The 17,201-nt window shown below is 38.8% G+C and overlaps 2 long non-coding RNA genes across 2 annotated transcripts; both read right to left on the reverse strand.

The window, feature by feature from the left end:
• Nucleotides 1–3,041: 3,041 nt before the first annotated feature.
• Nucleotides 3,042–5,713, reverse strand: LOC141652300 (uncharacterized). Its single transcript, XR_012547118.1, has 3 exons — nucleotides 5,645–5,713; nucleotides 5,484–5,567; nucleotides 3,042–5,126 (listed from the first exon to the last, which is right to left on the reverse strand). It is a non-coding gene; the product is annotated as an uncharacterized LOC141652300 (long non-coding RNA).
• Nucleotides 5,714–6,042: 329 nt separating this feature from the next.
• Nucleotides 6,043–6,798, reverse strand: LOC141652301 (uncharacterized). Its single transcript, XR_012547119.1, has 3 exons — nucleotides 6,589–6,798; nucleotides 6,375–6,436; nucleotides 6,043–6,147 (listed from the first exon to the last, which is right to left on the reverse strand). It is a non-coding gene; the product is annotated as an uncharacterized LOC141652301 (long non-coding RNA).
• Nucleotides 6,799–17,201: the final 10,403 nt, after the last annotated feature.

Genomic DNA, 17,201 nt, shown 5'->3' on the forward strand with positions numbered 1-17,201 from the left:
ACACTCGAGTCTAAAATTAAAGTCAAGCACCGTGAATTCAAACACGAGAAGTCGCTCACGACGTTTCACGAAATCACGAGTCAAGTCTAGATTTGTCATCTTGTCCCTTCTTTTGTTGGTTGCCTTAGTATGCGTGATCCCATGTCGAATCAAGTTGTAATGCGCGTCATTTCTGTCGAGTAGGAATCCAGCAAGTTCTGTCAATCAGCAAAGTCACGAAGCAGATCAAGCCACCATCACCGTGTCTCTCCAAGATGTTTGTGCCATGGTCCTAGGAGTTCAAGCTACAGTGGAAAATTTGAGCATTCGCGTCCTCACCCTTGAAAATGGAATGGTGGAAATGAACATGCCAACTAGAGAAACCTCTAGTCTAGGTCATCCAAAGCTTACCTCTTGCAATAACCATCGTCCTAGAAAGCCGAAAACAGCTGAAAGGAAACCCGGGAGGCATCAAAGGGTGCTTACCAATTTAGGCATGTCTTATGCCGATGCTTTGAAGAGACTCTCTGCCCAAGGTAAGCTACATCCAATAGGGCCAACTCCGGATCCACCTTTAGAGAAACAGGTGAACCTCTGGAAGGGCAACAAATGCTGCTTATATCACCAAGGTAGAGGCCATGATGTTGAAGAGTGTTTTCTCTTGAAACACACCATCCAAGATATGATCGAAGAAGGCAAGCTTCCTAAGCCACCTTCTGTCGAAAAAACCAAGAAAATCGACCCTCTTGGGTCTAATATCATTAAGCATGATGAAGAACCATCTCTAGATTGTTCCCATCTCCTCAATCATCATGATGATAAAGAAATCAATGTCCTCGAAGATGACGATATCCAAAATGGAATGCTCATGCTTTCCATTACCTTCAATAATAAATTCTCCAAAATAGAAGGAGCCATTGATAATCTAAACTTCCGACTTTCCAACATGGAGAAACAGTTCGCCGAAATGGGTAAGAAGCTTGATGCCCAACCTCTTAAGATGAAAAGTGTCCAGGAAAACCCTCAACTTGACAGTCCTAAGGAGAAAGCAACAAATGGACAATCTATTCCTAGTTCTTCTCATCTAAGAATCAAAATCAACAAAGGCAACCTCATGGAGCCTTCGGGGTCATTTACAAAGGCTTCCGAAAATAAGGGCACACCTCCTAGGAAATTTACCAACTTTGGTATTACATACACCGATGCCCTTCAGAGACTCATGGAGCGACGAATGTTGAAGCCTATAAGACCTACGCCTAACCCAGAGAAGAAATCCAAGTTTTGGGATGAGAATGCCTACTGCAAATACCATAGAGGCAAAGGGCACGATACAGAGAAATATTATAAATTAAAAAACGACTTTCAGGATATGATCGAAAGCGGGGAATTGTTCCTCTCGACCCTTAACTCACATGGCAGGTTAGGCAATCCTCATGGATATACCACTTATCAAGAAACTTTTCTTGACTATTACCCTTTCAATGTTCCCAATGACGAAGATGAGGTGCTCAAATGGGTGAATGCTCAAAGTTAGATGCCGAAGCCAGTTGCTGGAAGGGAAAATGCTCAAGCATGGGCCGATGATTACGAGTCTAGGTCTAAGATCGCGTCAAAGTCCGGGTCCGAGTCCGAGTCTTAGGCTTTCTATCTCATATTTGTTCTAGTATCTTTCTTCGTGTCCATTTTCATTCCTAGTGACAACCTGGGGGCTGTCCCATGAGTCACGTGTCTTCTCATATCTATGTTAAATACATTTATTATCCATTTCAATAAAAGCACACTTTTCAATCCACATATTCTCTCATATCTCTTCCTCTACCCTTTTCCTGTGACAACAAGAATTGGTTTGAGACATTTTTAAAAATGACAACAACAACACATTCCAAGTCGATGTGAGTGCACTTAGATGATGTTCCATTCTAAGTTGTAGAGGACCTGAAACTCCGTGTTCATTTTTCTTACCTATTCCATGTCTGGCAATAGAAACCCACAATATAACCCTAGTCTAGGACGAGCCTATCTCAAGAGATTCTAGGACGAATCCAGACCATCTCCCTTGTTGACGATCCGTGACGGAAGGCAAGCCCATTCCCCACAATAAACAACCCATGTTACTGAAGACCAACCCATTTCACACTAAAGGTGCTAGTCTGACCCAAATCCATGATATAAACAAATCCAAGACAATACGAGCCGTGATCAAAGACAAAGGCTCAATCAAGAGAAACTGGTCAATATCCAAAGCCGTAGTTATGCCCGTAATCCAAGACAAAAGAGTCAAAAGACAAAGGCTCAATCAAGAAAGTCAATGTCATACCCAAAATCAAAGTTATCTTCAAAAAACCTGAATCAAGAATCTGAGCAGAAGCCGAGATATATTCTAGACCAAGAATCTGAGTCTGAATCAAGAACAAGCCTGCACTACTACACATACCTTGTATTGGTGACGCTTTTTCAGGCGTTTTTCGACGCTTTAAAGCGTCAATTTTTTTTTTATCGACGCTTTATAAAAGCGTCAAATTTTGGGCCGTCACTATTTTTTGACGCTTTTTTTAGTCAATAATTATGACATTTTTTAGCGTCTTCATGGCCTATTGACGCTTTTAGTTGTCAACAAAATTGACGCTTTTAAGCGTCTTTGGTGGCTATTGACGCTTTTAATTGTCAATAAATGTGACGCTTTTAAACGTCTTCATGGACTATTGACGCTTTTAATTGTCAACAAAATTGACGCTTTTAAGCGTCTTTGGTGGCTATTGACGCTTTTAATTGTCAATAAATGTGACGCTTTTAAGCGTCTTCCGCGACTATTGATGGTTTTATGTGTCAGTCGATGAGACGGAATTAGGCGTCAACTATCCATATATTGACACTTCTTGTCACGGTCTAATTTCGACTTTTTGATTTCTGATAAAATCGTACGTAGAGATTAAATACACCTATAACTAATATAGTACTGCTAGCTATCATTACTAAATCATAAAAAATAAAACATAATGCAATGTACTCCGGATATAATTAATAACGTAACCACGTACTTTTATAAATGATTATACGTTTGATACATATACCGTCTCCATCACAAATACTATAGCTAGCTAGCATTGACAATTTAACTAATATAAACTAGTACGTAATTTTTAGTACGACAAAATCAAAAATACCAAAAGGGATCCGGAAGATAGTAAAAGTCCAAAAAATCGTAAAAAATGCTACGTAACTAGCTAGACAAGGACACTGATCCAGTAGTTTGAATGTGGTAGGGGCTTCAATCATGTAGGCGCAATGTCACAGAGACTTCAATCAACATATGAAGGCGCATCTTCAATCAACATTTGAAGGCGCATCATCACCATCTGATGAATCTGAAACCTATAACGGGCAACGAAAATATAATTTATATGAATATATTTGATTAGTACATATACACTTCACAAACCATATAAACTATCCCCTTGAACGATGGATATGTCTAAGAAATGTCCAATCTAGCTATTATATAGAGTTCAAGTACAAAATTAGCAACGATAAACATGTCACAGAAAAATTCACATTAGGACAGGGAGGCTCAACTAAGTCATACTTGTTAATTTAACTAGCAGATCAGATCAACATTCATGTCAAAAAGGCTTAAAACATTCTATAGGATCTTATAGAATAGATAATTTGACAAGCCACCGCTTAGAGAAAATCAAAACCAAAGGAAATATAGAGGAAGGTTTAACAACATAAAAACATGAAAACGCTTCCAAATTAAACAAGACTTGGTACTTTATAAATCAACTAACTGTATAAAATAGTGAATAAAACCTACTATGGAAATTATATCAAATTTATACCATAAACACCTAGAAATTCAGTAAAATAAAGATCGAACACATGAAAGCCCATGAATAAAGCGTTTGATTGAAGAAGATTACCTTATTTTACAAATACTCGGTACATTTTTTCTTTAGTAGAACAAAACAAGTAATTTTTCTAAAAAATCAACCAACAAGCCAAAAATAACAAGTAGCTTAGTCATCCAACCATGTAGAATATCCCAACATAATATAACTTATTATAACTTATATTATGTAGTCCATACCCACGTACTCTTATTGAAATTCCATACATAGTCCTCGCAAAATCGATCATGAAATATGTGATGATGCCATACAGAAATGTTTGAACTTTGGACGACTATGTATGGAATTTCAATAAGAGCCTGTTACAAACAACATAATGAATATGTCTTAATCAGAAGTTCGACATTCGCACTTATCCACCAAACAGAGGCTTTCAAATTACAGAAAAATGATGCTGAACTAGTCATCATACTTACAGTGACACGCAAAGTCACAGAATTTGATTATTAGAGTAGATGTATACCTGAGCTGCAGTATAGGCAAATAGAGAATATATTCTAGCTGCCTTTTCTCTGTAAAAAACTGTTCTCTCAATAGAAACTACAGGTTGAACCGAAGAAGCATTGCTGACACCCAAGAACAAGCAAGCAGAATGAAGAGCTCCCATTATCGTAACTATGCTAATGATTGTGTCCCTTCGGAAAGGAACAAATTTAACAAGTTAATGCAAATACACTCTTATCTATAAAATCTCAATGAAAGCACAAAAGTATGGTCGAAAATGCAATTTATATGCACATGTAATATTTGAGTGAGGAAGGTACCTTTAAAAGTCGATGATCCAAAACATGAAGCAAACAAGTAATGGACAGATGGTAGCTAAAAAGAATCTCACAGCATTGTATTGTGGACTTCGCCAGTACACAAGATCTTGTTTCTTAAGGCAAAGCTGAAACTGCGATACAATATCCGAGAGAATTTGGTATCAAATTGTAGAGGTTATGTTCCAGGTGGTGGTATACTCAATTCCTCTATTGAAGCTTCTACATCTCTTTAGGTTCATGAACGATTAACATGAAACATATTGGTTATGACTTATAAGCAAACATACCATTGAGTAAAAACTACAATAACCTCTCTGAGGCAAACTCAATAGAAATTACCTGAACTGGTTGAAGTTTCTATAGATGTTTGCGAAGTCATCACCAATTTTCGCTTAAATGGCAGGGGTGGTAACCTCAAGCGCATCCAAGTGGCGGGATTATAGCCATCAGGTATTGGAGGAACTCCATTTATTCCCTGAGAATCACAAAGTCAGACCAAATTTTCAGCATATTGCTCACATTGTAGGAGCCTTACCCTATGTTATTTCCATATGACGAAAACAAAGAGACCATTTTAAAACAACAGAACCCTGTTCTTAAAATGATTTGGTGTCGGCGGACTTGAATCAATAAAGAGGCCATTTCAAATTTAGCCCGAAAATTGCATCAGTGAAAGTATTGAGCAGCCTTTAGATAAAAGGAACAATTTAGTTGAGCCATGGTCAGAAGTAGCGTTTGATAGCAATTGATACCACGCCACTTTCAGGTCATAAACCCACTGAACACTAAACTATATAATGGAAAAGGGCCTAAAAATTGAAAGAAATATCACCTGAGAGTATTTTATCATGGTGTGTGAGTGAAGTCCAAGATTTCCTCCGTAGATCACTCGTCCTCCATGTTTCATAAGCAGTAGCTGTGCACCAAAATATAAGGTAAATTTGTTTTCATTAACAAGATCATCCATTTTAAGACAAAAAGTATTAGACAAACCTCATCAAAAGCTTCAAATATCCATTAACGCCACCCTCACCTGATTAATTGTTTGTGTGCAATCAAAACCATTACGAATGCAAAAAATAGAAAAACATAAACGAAACAAATCCCCTAATTGAAAATAATAGTCGAAACACTACTATTGATAAAGGTACGATCTAATATCATCAGTTATAAAAAGTCAATTATACAAGACAATTCATATTTAAAGAACAGCTTAATAAATCGAATTGCAAAATAAAATAATTGATTGATTAGAGAGACTCCACACATTCACAAATCATGGATTAATACACTAACAAATTGTAGAATAATACATACAATCAAAACAAAAACGATTTAGAAAATGAATGAGAAGTAGAACCATACCTATGATATGTAATAGAAGACCCGCTTTCTATTACAAATTATAGAAAAATGAATTGAAATTTGCTTTTGCGAGACCTGCTTCTTCCGCTGCTTTCCTAGCGTACTTCTCCATCTTTCTGTTTGGGTCGACACTAATAACATGAACACCATCATCACTGGCATATTATTTGAGATTAGGACCAGTTCTAATCCTGATTTCCAAAATTTTATTGGCTTGACCCTTCAACTGACTGAAGAGGTCACGCTTGTATCTGGCAATATTACCAGGTTACAAAAGTTATGATGGAGCCTCATACAAAAAATTTCATACAGGAAAGAAGCATTACATGAAAAAGTTCTCTAGTTTAATATGACTGACCTCAGATTCATATCCTTTCATGCTATTGTTCATGACCGAGGCGAATAATTCCTCATACCAATCTAAATCGAAAAAATGTCGATTTTACTTCAATTTAAATCTAAAAATTTATTGTAATCAACTATATGTTACCATTAACAACAAAAGAATTCGCAAGATTCTAATCAATTGATCAAACAATTTCAAAATTGAAAAGGAGGATAATGAAGATAACCTTGAGTGGTTGTTGAAGGAAGCGGTATATTGAATCTCACATCGACAGATGCAGCTGGTCTCGCGAGAACGATTACTAGCAATCATAACGGCAAAAATCGATTCAGTTATTGCTAGTAATCGATTATTGTTGAGAGATTTTGGATTATTGTTGAGAGATTTTTTCAGTTATTATTTAGGGTTTTGTTCTATGGTTTGTAGAAAATGGGAGATGAAGATGAACAATGAATGTGTTTTGGCGGAATCTCCTAAGCGCGTTGGAATTTTGGTGAAATTTTCAATTTTTAATAATTCCGCTGAAATAAACACCGAGTATACATGATTATGTGGTCGACGCTCTATTAAAGCATCAATAGTCAAGCGTCACATATACAAGGTATTTGTAGTAGTGCTGAAATCAAACACTAAACGCAATACTCCTGAAGTCTATATAGAATCAAGTTACAGTATAGAATCAAGACATCAATAAAGATGGTTAGCTAGCCACCCTCGTTTAGCCTTTCACACATCACACCCTTGTAGGGTAATATCCGTATAATGCCCTTTAATTATAGGATTATAACGCAAAATTTACATGTGAATATTGTCATAAAACGATAAACATAAAGAAACGACAAAGATGTAGGAATAACCTTCGGTCCTAGTGCAATAAGGCAATGAGAGATTAAAGCAAATCTCCTCCTAAACGATGCACCCAAGATGTCCGAGTAATGCCCTTGTGCTAGAGACAATCCCCTAATTGACTTGCAATATCGAGGGGATTAGTTTTTGTGAATTTGTGTTGGATGAGAGATCCGGAATTTAGGAGGCACAATTCCCAAAAACCCTAATTATTTTTGCAAAATGAATTAGGTTGGAAGGGAGGAGAGAGCTCTCCTTTTGTTCCTCTAATTCGGTTTGGCCGAATGGACTTAGGGGGAAATGGGCTTCCATTTTCTCCTTAAGTTAAACTCATGGTCCGGTCCAAAACTCGCTAAGTGTATACGACGCGGTTTCATTATAAACTGTTATCGGTTATCGGATTTTAAGGCATCAACTAATAATACGGGTTAGTTGAATTCTTAATACGTGTCCGACACAACAATATTGTATAATTAATTTGTCCAATATACATTAATCAAATATAAATCGCTTATATTTAATTTTACGAATTAACTGGTTAATCCGCATTAGCCCATGATATTTAATCCGTATTAAATATTATATCTCAACATCACATTTTAACTAATTATTAGTCAAAAAACTCGGACTAACCTGGTTAGTCGATTTGGCATCTACATGATGTATTTTCATACCGTCACATCACTCAAGACGTATCCTATAGGTGTGACTTTTAGGGACCAGTTGATCACCGCCATCAGTATGACAATAACGTCAAACTTATCTAGCAAGCCAACCGTTATTGATAAACGTGGATCAATGGTTATGATACAAAGTATACCCTTTGATCCTTTTAGAGGTTTATAAGTCCTTGCACTAACCGTTAAGGACACTAACCCCAACAAGCTCCCACTTGTCCGTACAAGTGTATGTGCAATGACGTTATCCGCACTAACCGGAGGACACTACCTCCAACAAACTCCCACTTGTCCGAACAAGTGTATGTGCGATAACCGATTCTCATATTCATTTAAAATTTCTCCCACTCAATGTAAAACAATTTGCGATTCGGATCCGCAAAGGTCGTATTTTACAATCGATCCGTATCTAGAGTGGTTTCCCCGACTAGAGAGTAACTCAACCGATAAAACGAATCCGTATCCGAGCATGGCCATGCATTTCGATTCTGACTCCTCGAGTGGCCCCGAGAAATATCGAGTACCGATAAAGGCTGAATATTTCCTTCAACTCGAACTCTTTCCGATCTAAGCACAGCATGAAATGACCCAGAAAAAATCTACTTGGCCCCCTGTTACGGATGACCGTGAGAAAAAACCAAAGTCACCCAAAATCTGCCTTAGTCTCAAGAGACGGTCGATAGTCAAAAGAATCGACTCTTAGGATCATTATGGAGGTCCTATCCACGACCGAGCACCGAATGTTGTAAAACATTTAGGACTCCATGTCGATGTCACAATTGTGTCCTACGAAATATCCGTATAAAACGCCTCTGTGATTGGTCAGTCAACCTGTTGACTTATGGCTAGTTGAACCCACCATCAACCAACGTCACAAAATAATTGCGAGTTATCGGCTCATGTGGGCAATTAAGGACTAAAAAAATATAATGTTTTTTCAGTTCACTTTGTGGTGTTCAAAATTTGTCGTACAAATCCACATGAAAAACAAAATATATATATAAAATATCAAAACGATGATGTTGTATAGAGTACAAAAACGAATGAATCTAATCCATAAAAGAGTACTACAACTTAGGAACACGTTTAATTCCCATGGAATTAACGTGCCCTTCATGCTTATCTTGTCGTAATGCTTTAGTGAGAGGATCTGCTATGTTGTCATCTGTAGCAATCTTTTCTATCACTATTGTCTTTTGCTCCACGTAATCCCGGATTAGATGAGCTTTCCGTTGTACATGTCTAGACTTGTTGCTAGACTTTGGCTCCTTAGCTTGGAAGATGGCACCACTATTGTCGCAATAGATGGTGATCGGGTCATTCGAACTAGGCACTACGGATAGCCCATGTAAGAATTGACGCATCCATATCGCTTCCTTTGTAGCTTCAGACGCGGCATAGTACTCGGACTCGTCGTAGAATCGTCTTTGTAAGCTTGTTTGTTTGAACTCTTCCGGTGACTGCAGCGCCATTAAGAGTAAAAACGAATCCAGACCGAGATTTCGAGTCATCACGATCCGCTTGGAAGCTAGCATCTGCAGAATCGGTTGCGCATAGCTTTTGTTCGCCTCCATAAGTCAATGCCCAATCTTTAGTCCTCCGTAGGTACTTAAGAATGTTCTTGACAGACAACCAATGTGATTCACCCGGATCTTGTTGGAATCGACTTGTCATACTCAATGCATATGCCACGTCGGGACGTGTGCATATCATGGCATACATGATAGATCCTATTGCCGAGGCATAAGGTATCCGTGCCATGCGCTCTTTCTCTTCCGGTGTCTCCGGTGCCGAGATTTGCTCGGATGCACCCCCGGAGACATAGGAAGGAACCCTTCTTGGAGTTAGTCATCTGAATCTCTCTAGGACTTTGTCTATGTAAGACTCGACTAAGAGATAGCATCCGTCGTGATCTATCTCGATAGATACGGATGCCTAGAATTCTTTGTGCCTCTCCCGGATCTTTCATCTGGAAATGGTTTTTCAACCATACTTTCACCGAAGTTAAGAGAGGTATGTCATTCCCAATCGGGAGTATGTCGTCAACATACAATATTAGGAAGACAATCTTGCTCCCACTCGACTTGATATATAAACATGGTTCCTCGACCGATCGAGTGAATCCATTTTCTTTTATCACTTGGTCGAAGCGATGATTCCAACTCCTTGATGCTTGCTTAAGTCCATAAATGGAACGCTTAAGCTTGCACACTTTCTTAGGATGTCTTTGGATCGATGAAACCTTCGGGTTGTACCATGTACAACTCTTCCTCCAAAAAGCCGTTTAAGAAGGCGGTTTTCACGTCCATTTGCCAAATTTCATAGTCATGAAAAGCGGCAATCGCTAAGATAATCCGGATGGAACGCAACATGACTACGGGTGCAAAAATCTCATCGTAGTGCAAACCTGGCACTTGGGTGAAACCTTTAGCAACTAGTCGTGCTTTGTAGATATCTTGTTGACCTTCCACGGAATGCTTTATCTTGTAAAGCCATTTGCATTGAAGGGGACGAACCTTAGCAGGTAAGTCAACAAGATCCCATACGTTGTTCTCATACATAGAGTCCATCTCGGATTGCATGGCCTCAAGCCATAGCTTTGAGTCAGAACTAGTCATGGCACCTTTATAGGTTGCGGGTTCACTACTCGTTAAGAGTAGAACGTCATCTATATCATGTTCCTCGACCATACCAATGTATCTGTCCGGAGGAATAGAGACTCTTCCCGACCTCCTAGGTTCCTCAGGAATGTTAACCGCAGCCGGGATTGAAGGAATAGGTTCCTCCAATAGTTGCTCGGTATTTGGTTCTGGAATCTCCGATGTGTCGAAGGTTCTATCACTCTTTGCATTCTCGAGAAATTCCTTCTCTAAGAATGTCGCACTAGCCGCAACAAAAACACGTTGTTCGGTTGGCGAATAGAAGTAATGACCACGTGATCCTTTAGGATAACCTATAAAGTATGTCTTGACCGATCGCGGGCCGAGCTTATCTTCGAGGTCTCCACTTGACATAAGCCTCGCAGCCCCAAACCCGTATAAAGGACAAGTTAGGGACCGTTCCCTTCCATAGTTCATATGGAGTCTTGTCAACAGCTTTAGACGGACTTCGGTTAAGTATTAGAGCGGCTGACAAAAGAGCATAACCCCATAATGAATCAGGTAAAACCGTGTGACTCATCATGGATCGAACCATATCAAGTAGCGTTCGATTTCTCCGTTCGGACACACCATTCAATTGAGGTGTTCCGGTGGAGTTAAGCGTAGGGCGATCCCACGGTCTTTAAGGTGTTGATCAAACTCGTGAGAAAGATACTCGCCACCACGATCTGAACGTAGTGTTTTTATCTTTCTACCAAGTAGGTTCTGTACCCTATTTTGGTATTCTTTGAATTTCTCAAAGGATTCACTTTTGTGCTTCATTAAGTAGACATAGCCATATCTACTTAAATCATCCGTGAAAGTGATGAAATACCTATAGCCTTCTCGTGCGGTGATTGACATAGGTCCACATACATCCGTGTGTATGAGTCCTAATAGGTCAACAGCGCGCATTCCAACACCTTTGAAGGAAATACGAGTCATTTTACCGATGAGACATGATTCACACGTGCCAAATGATTGAAAATCAAAGGCCGAGATAGCTCCATTTTTAATGAGTTGTTTTACGCGTTTCTCATTAATGTGTCCCATGCGGCGATTGCCATAGATATGTTTGATCTTTATCACCTACCTTTAACTTTTTATTCATTACGTGTAATATTTGGTCGTCGATCTAAAACATAAATTCCGTTCAAGGAGACTCGCCTTGCCATAAATCATATTGTGTAAAGAGAAAATGCAAGCATTATTTTCTATTACAAATGAAAAACCAAGTTTGTCAAGTGCGTAAACCGAAATAATGTTTTTCGAAAGACTAGGAACATAATAGCAATCATATAATGATAACTCAAATCCGCTAGGAAGCTGGATCACATATGTCCCCTTTGAGATGGCAGCCACTCTTGCTCCATTCCCAACACGCAGTCAACCTCACCCTTTACGAGAGGTTCGAGATTTCGGAGGCCCCGCACATGATTACACAGATGAGAACCACAACCAGTATCTAGTACCCAAGTTCCGTAACTTGCATGGTTAATCTCAATCATATGAATAAAAGTAGAAGAAGAAGACATACCAACCGGTTTAACGCGACCCGCTTTTATGTCCTCATGATAAACAGGACATGTCCGCCTCCAATGCCCAGTCTTGTGGCTGTGATGGCATTCCATGTTTTCGGTTTTGCTCTTTGTCGCGCCTGATGAGTTGCTCGACTCACCAGGCCCACTCTTACCTGGACCCGACTTCTTAAACTTCGGTTTACCTATCGCTAGGTTTGCTCGAGCTTTGCCCTTACCTTTCCTTTGTTTGACACAACGAGAACATCTGTTTCATGCTCCCACCGAGCTTCATGTCCTTCTCGGTGCCTGTACGAGAAGGGAGTGCAGTTCATGGGGAGTTTTCTTCAAATCATTCATATAGTAATTCGCTCTAAATTGCGAATAACCATCGTGGAGTGAATGAAGAATACGGTCGATAACAATATTCTCGCTGATGTTACAGTTAAAGGTCTCCAGTTTCTCGACATTCTCAATCATGCTGAGAATGTGTGGGCTAACCGGTTGGCCCTTCTGGAGTCTCGCATCAAAGAAGCGAGTGGTATGCTCATAGGTCACGATTCTCGGTGCTTTCGAGAATTCCTTAGTGAGCGTGGTGAAAATCTTGTTTGCACCATGGGCTATGAATGAAGCGTTTTCGCAAATTGGATTCCATTGCAAAAATGAGTACGTTTTTAATCGCACCCGCTTCCATACGGAAATCATTAAACTTGGTGATTTCAAAGCTCAGCCGTGGGACCGGGTTTGCCGGGAGTGGCTCTAATAGATATTTGAGCTTCCGTCAGCCGGCGGCAGATTCCGTAATGCCGCCTCCCGGTCCGCGAAGTTGGATCCATCATTCTTGATCGAGTAGACCGATTCATCCGATTCATGAAGATCCGAAGCCGGACTCACGGTCCAATGTGGCACTTGGCATTGGGTTATCACTTGAACCAGCCATTTGTTTTTTAGCAGTTTAAAATCGTGATCTACACTGAAAAAGAAAGAAAAACAAAACGAAATAAGCAACTCATCGAGGTGATTTAAGTCTATTTTAAAATTCATTTTAAAACATGTAGACTCTCGCACTTGCATAATTGATCTCCCTCAAGAAAGATACAAGTGATCCCAAGACTCAATTTCAGTAAATTGATAAGCCAACTGTTTAGCTAATTCTTCAGGAAGAACTCTTGGTCGATAGATTTATGTAAATCCTATCTATTAGTCCACCATAGTCACAGGATCGTACGAGTGACCATAGTGTTGAGATAAAATAAGTCAATCGGTTCCAATTTACCCGACGTAGAAGGGGTCATAGTATGCCTACCGACGAAGAAGGGAGTCCTTGGAGTTTGACCTATAAAGACCGTTCTCAATTTTGGTTTATACGAGGAAGATCCCATCAACTTAATTATAATTCATTTTAAGTGAACGAAAAACTAGCGTCTGCGTGAATGAATCAATTTAGGTGATGGCTTAGCATGATCGTGTGACATACGAATGTCAATGAAAACTAACTCGTGACCTCTATATGTGTCAGTTTTCATGCAATAATTAGGTGGTTTGGTTTTAGGCGGAAAATGATGCAAGCTATCGTTACAATAAAATAAATAAATGAATGCGATACGTAAATAAAAATTCCTAGTGTGGCCTATCCTAGTAAAAAGAACAAAATACAACTTTGGAATCCACCGTTGGACCCGAAAAGCTTGTCTTGATGTTCCATCTTCATCCAAGTAGCGGGAGTGAGCATCCGGTCTCCATCTTTAGTCTTCTCAAGAATTACAATTTAAAATTTACAAATATAAACCTATTTACATTCTAAATAAAAACTGTAATTAAAAGAAATAAAAATGGAGATACGAGATCTCAAAATACAACCAAGACCGTGTTCCATCATTACGGTAACACGTTCTACTAAGGCCACACTAAGTTACAACCGTTTGCAAAATAATTAAATACGTAATTAAAAGGCATTCAAAACATTCAAAATATATATAAGAACGATAAAACAAAATGCATCAACTAAAATTTAATTTATTCGTGACATAATTCCGTAATTATGTTAAATTTTTTTATCCAAACCACCAAAGATAATTAAAATTATGTGACAAAACCGCTTCATCAACTTAATTTTAATTCGATATAATCCGTTACAATAAATCATGTTAGTGTAACTTTATTTTACGTGGGTGAACCGTTTCACTAACAAGCGAGAGCATAAAAACGTTTTATGCATAAAAGGGGCCGAAAAAAAAAAAAACATTTTTTTTTTTTTCTTCTTCGATCGTTGACGTGAACAGTACCAGGGGCCAAAAAAATTTTTTTTTTTTAAATGGCAGAATTGCCGAGAGCTTCTAAAAGCACAAAAAAATTTTTTTACGCGGCTCAACACGTGAGCAAAAAGGATCAAAACAAAACGGTTTGATTAAAACACAATTGCAATTTACTCTAATCCGGATTAAAATAAAAATACAATTGACATGTTCTTCACATTTTGTTGTAATTATCGATTAAAACAACAAATCGCTAAGAACAACACGAAAACAAGAGATCGAACGATCTAACAAAATTGTGTGGCACGCAAATTAATGCAAAAACTAAAAAAAAACAGGCCGTGATTCATGAAGCACGGTTTTCCAGAATTTTCGAACCAGAAAATGTACCACACGAAATTTTAAGCAATGATTTTAACCGATCTTTAACATATAGCGATGAATATCGATTACATAGACAATATGCAAAGATCAAAATTAAAACAAGACAATCAACACCGTGTAAACTAGACACGGTTTCCAACAATCACAAAAAAAAAAACGCAGCAATTTATATTTTTTTTTTTTTTTTATAAATTGCCGAGACCAAAAAGGAGGCAGCCGTGGCCTATTTTGAACAAAATTCATCGTTTTCAAAATCGTTTAATGAAAAACACATATAAAAATTTACGTGGCCTCGCTCTGATACCACTTGTAGGGTAATATCCGTATAATGCCCTTTAATTATAGGATTATAACGCAAAATTTACATGTGAATATTGTCATAAAACGATAAACATAAAGAAACGACAAAGATGTAGGAATAACCTTCGGTCCTAGTGCAATAAGGCAATGAGAGATTAAAGCAAATCTCCTCCTAAACGATGCACCCAAGATGTCCGAGTAATGCCCTTGTGCTAGAGACAATCCCCTAATTGACTTGCAATATCGAGGGGATTAGTTTTTGTGAATTTGTGTTGGATGAGAGATCCGGAATTTAGGAGGCACAATTCCCAAAAACCCTAATTATTTTTGCAAAATGAATTAGGTTGGAAGGGAGGAGAGAGCTCTCCTTTTGTTCCTCTAATTCGGTTTGGCCGAATGGACTTAGGGGGAAATGGGCTTCCATTTTCTCCTTAAGTTAAACTCATGGTCCGGTCCAAAACTCGCTAAGTGTATACGACGCGGTTTCATTATAAACTGTTATCGGTTATCGGATTTGAAGGCATCAACTAATAATACGGGTTAGTTGAATTCTTAATACGTGTCCGACACAACAGTATTGTATAATTAATTTGTCCAATATACATTAATCAAATATAAATCGCTTATATTTAATTTTACGAATTAACTGGTTAATCCGCATTAGCCCATGATATTTAATCCGTATTAAATATTATATCTCAACATCACATTTTAACTAATTATTAGTCAAAAACTCGGACTAACCGGTTAGTCGATTTGGCATCTACATGATTGTATTTTCATACCGTCACATCACTCAAGACGTATCCTATAGGTGTGACTTTTAGGGACCAGTTGATCACCGCCATCAGTATGACAATAACGTCAAACTTATCTAGCAAGCCAACCGTTATTGATAAACGTGGATCAACTGGTTATGATACAAAGTATACCCTTTGATCCTTTTAGAGGTTTATAAGTCCTTGCACTAACTGTTAAGGACACTAACCCCAACAAGCTCCCACTTGTCCGTACAAGTGTATGTGCAATGACGTTATCCGCACTAACTGGAGGACACTACCTCCAACAACCCTAAGTCCTTCTCGAGACCGTTACAGGGAGATAGTTAGGAATTTTGAGAATCCTCTCAAGCTCGTCAAGTATACCCATCCTTTAGGGCCAAGACATGGAAACTTGATCCCGCATCAACTAACCTACCTTTATGTGCTCGGGCCACAACAAGCTAAGAGACTCCATTTCCAAGCCACATTACAAGCCGTAATCCCATTAAGCCTTAACACCACAAAATCAAGCTCCAGAGATTTGTTCATCAAAGCCTCTTATGTCCAAGCTCCACATTCCAAACAGCCAATCCAGTTTCACCTTGACCCATACACGGAGTCTTCAAATACTTTGCTAGCTAGAACGGGACATACCCAATCCATCCTTAGGGTCCACTAAGTGTGCTCACATGACAAGGAAATTTTTACAAACTTAGTTATACCTCTTTGGTCTATGATCAGAGGGAGTTATCTCAAATTGATTCTTCGAGTCACCAAAGGAATATTACCCTCGTGACCCATACACTTTAAGGTCCTAACAACATAGCTTAGGCACACACTTGAACTACGAGCATGGTTTGATTTCACCTCTTCAGGTGGATACGTAGGCAATCCTTTCTTACACAAGAAGGATACAACCACAACACCCAAACAAAATTAACCAAACCTCAGAACAACGATCTGGTTTGATTTCACTTCACGTGAATACGTAGGCAGTCCTCAAGGACACAACCATCCCCACTTCCAACTTTCAACCTCAATTATCAACCATCCTAATTTTCAACCTTCCAACCTCAATTAACATCCCTTCCACAACCAACACCTCTATACTGCGGGCTCCTTATTGTCGCCCAGTCTCTTTTTTACCAAATTCCAGAGCCATCTTCTCATCCTGGGGGCTTCTCTTCCGAGATGCCACCCTTCTTTTATTCCTCTCTTATTTTAAGTCAAGCTAGTACTCGGTCCGGACAATGACAAGGATCTTAGATCGATTCTCCAAGTTATCGTGCCTCAAGAGGAGTCTCTTTTACAACAAACGGTGGTGAAAGAAGTCCTATTAGACAGATGGTCTATGGCTCATGCCTTGCCTTTATATGTCCTCATCATTCTTGCAATTCTTATACCTTTAGAACTGATACGCATTGTCACCCACACTTGGCTAGGGGTTGCGCATACTTAAG

The sequence above is a fragment of the Silene latifolia genome, chromosome 4, assembly GCF_048544455.1.
Source record: "Silene latifolia isolate original U9 population chromosome 4, ASM4854445v1, whole genome shotgun sequence".
NCBI lineage: Eukaryota > Viridiplantae > Streptophyta > Magnoliopsida > Caryophyllales > Caryophyllaceae > Silene > Silene latifolia.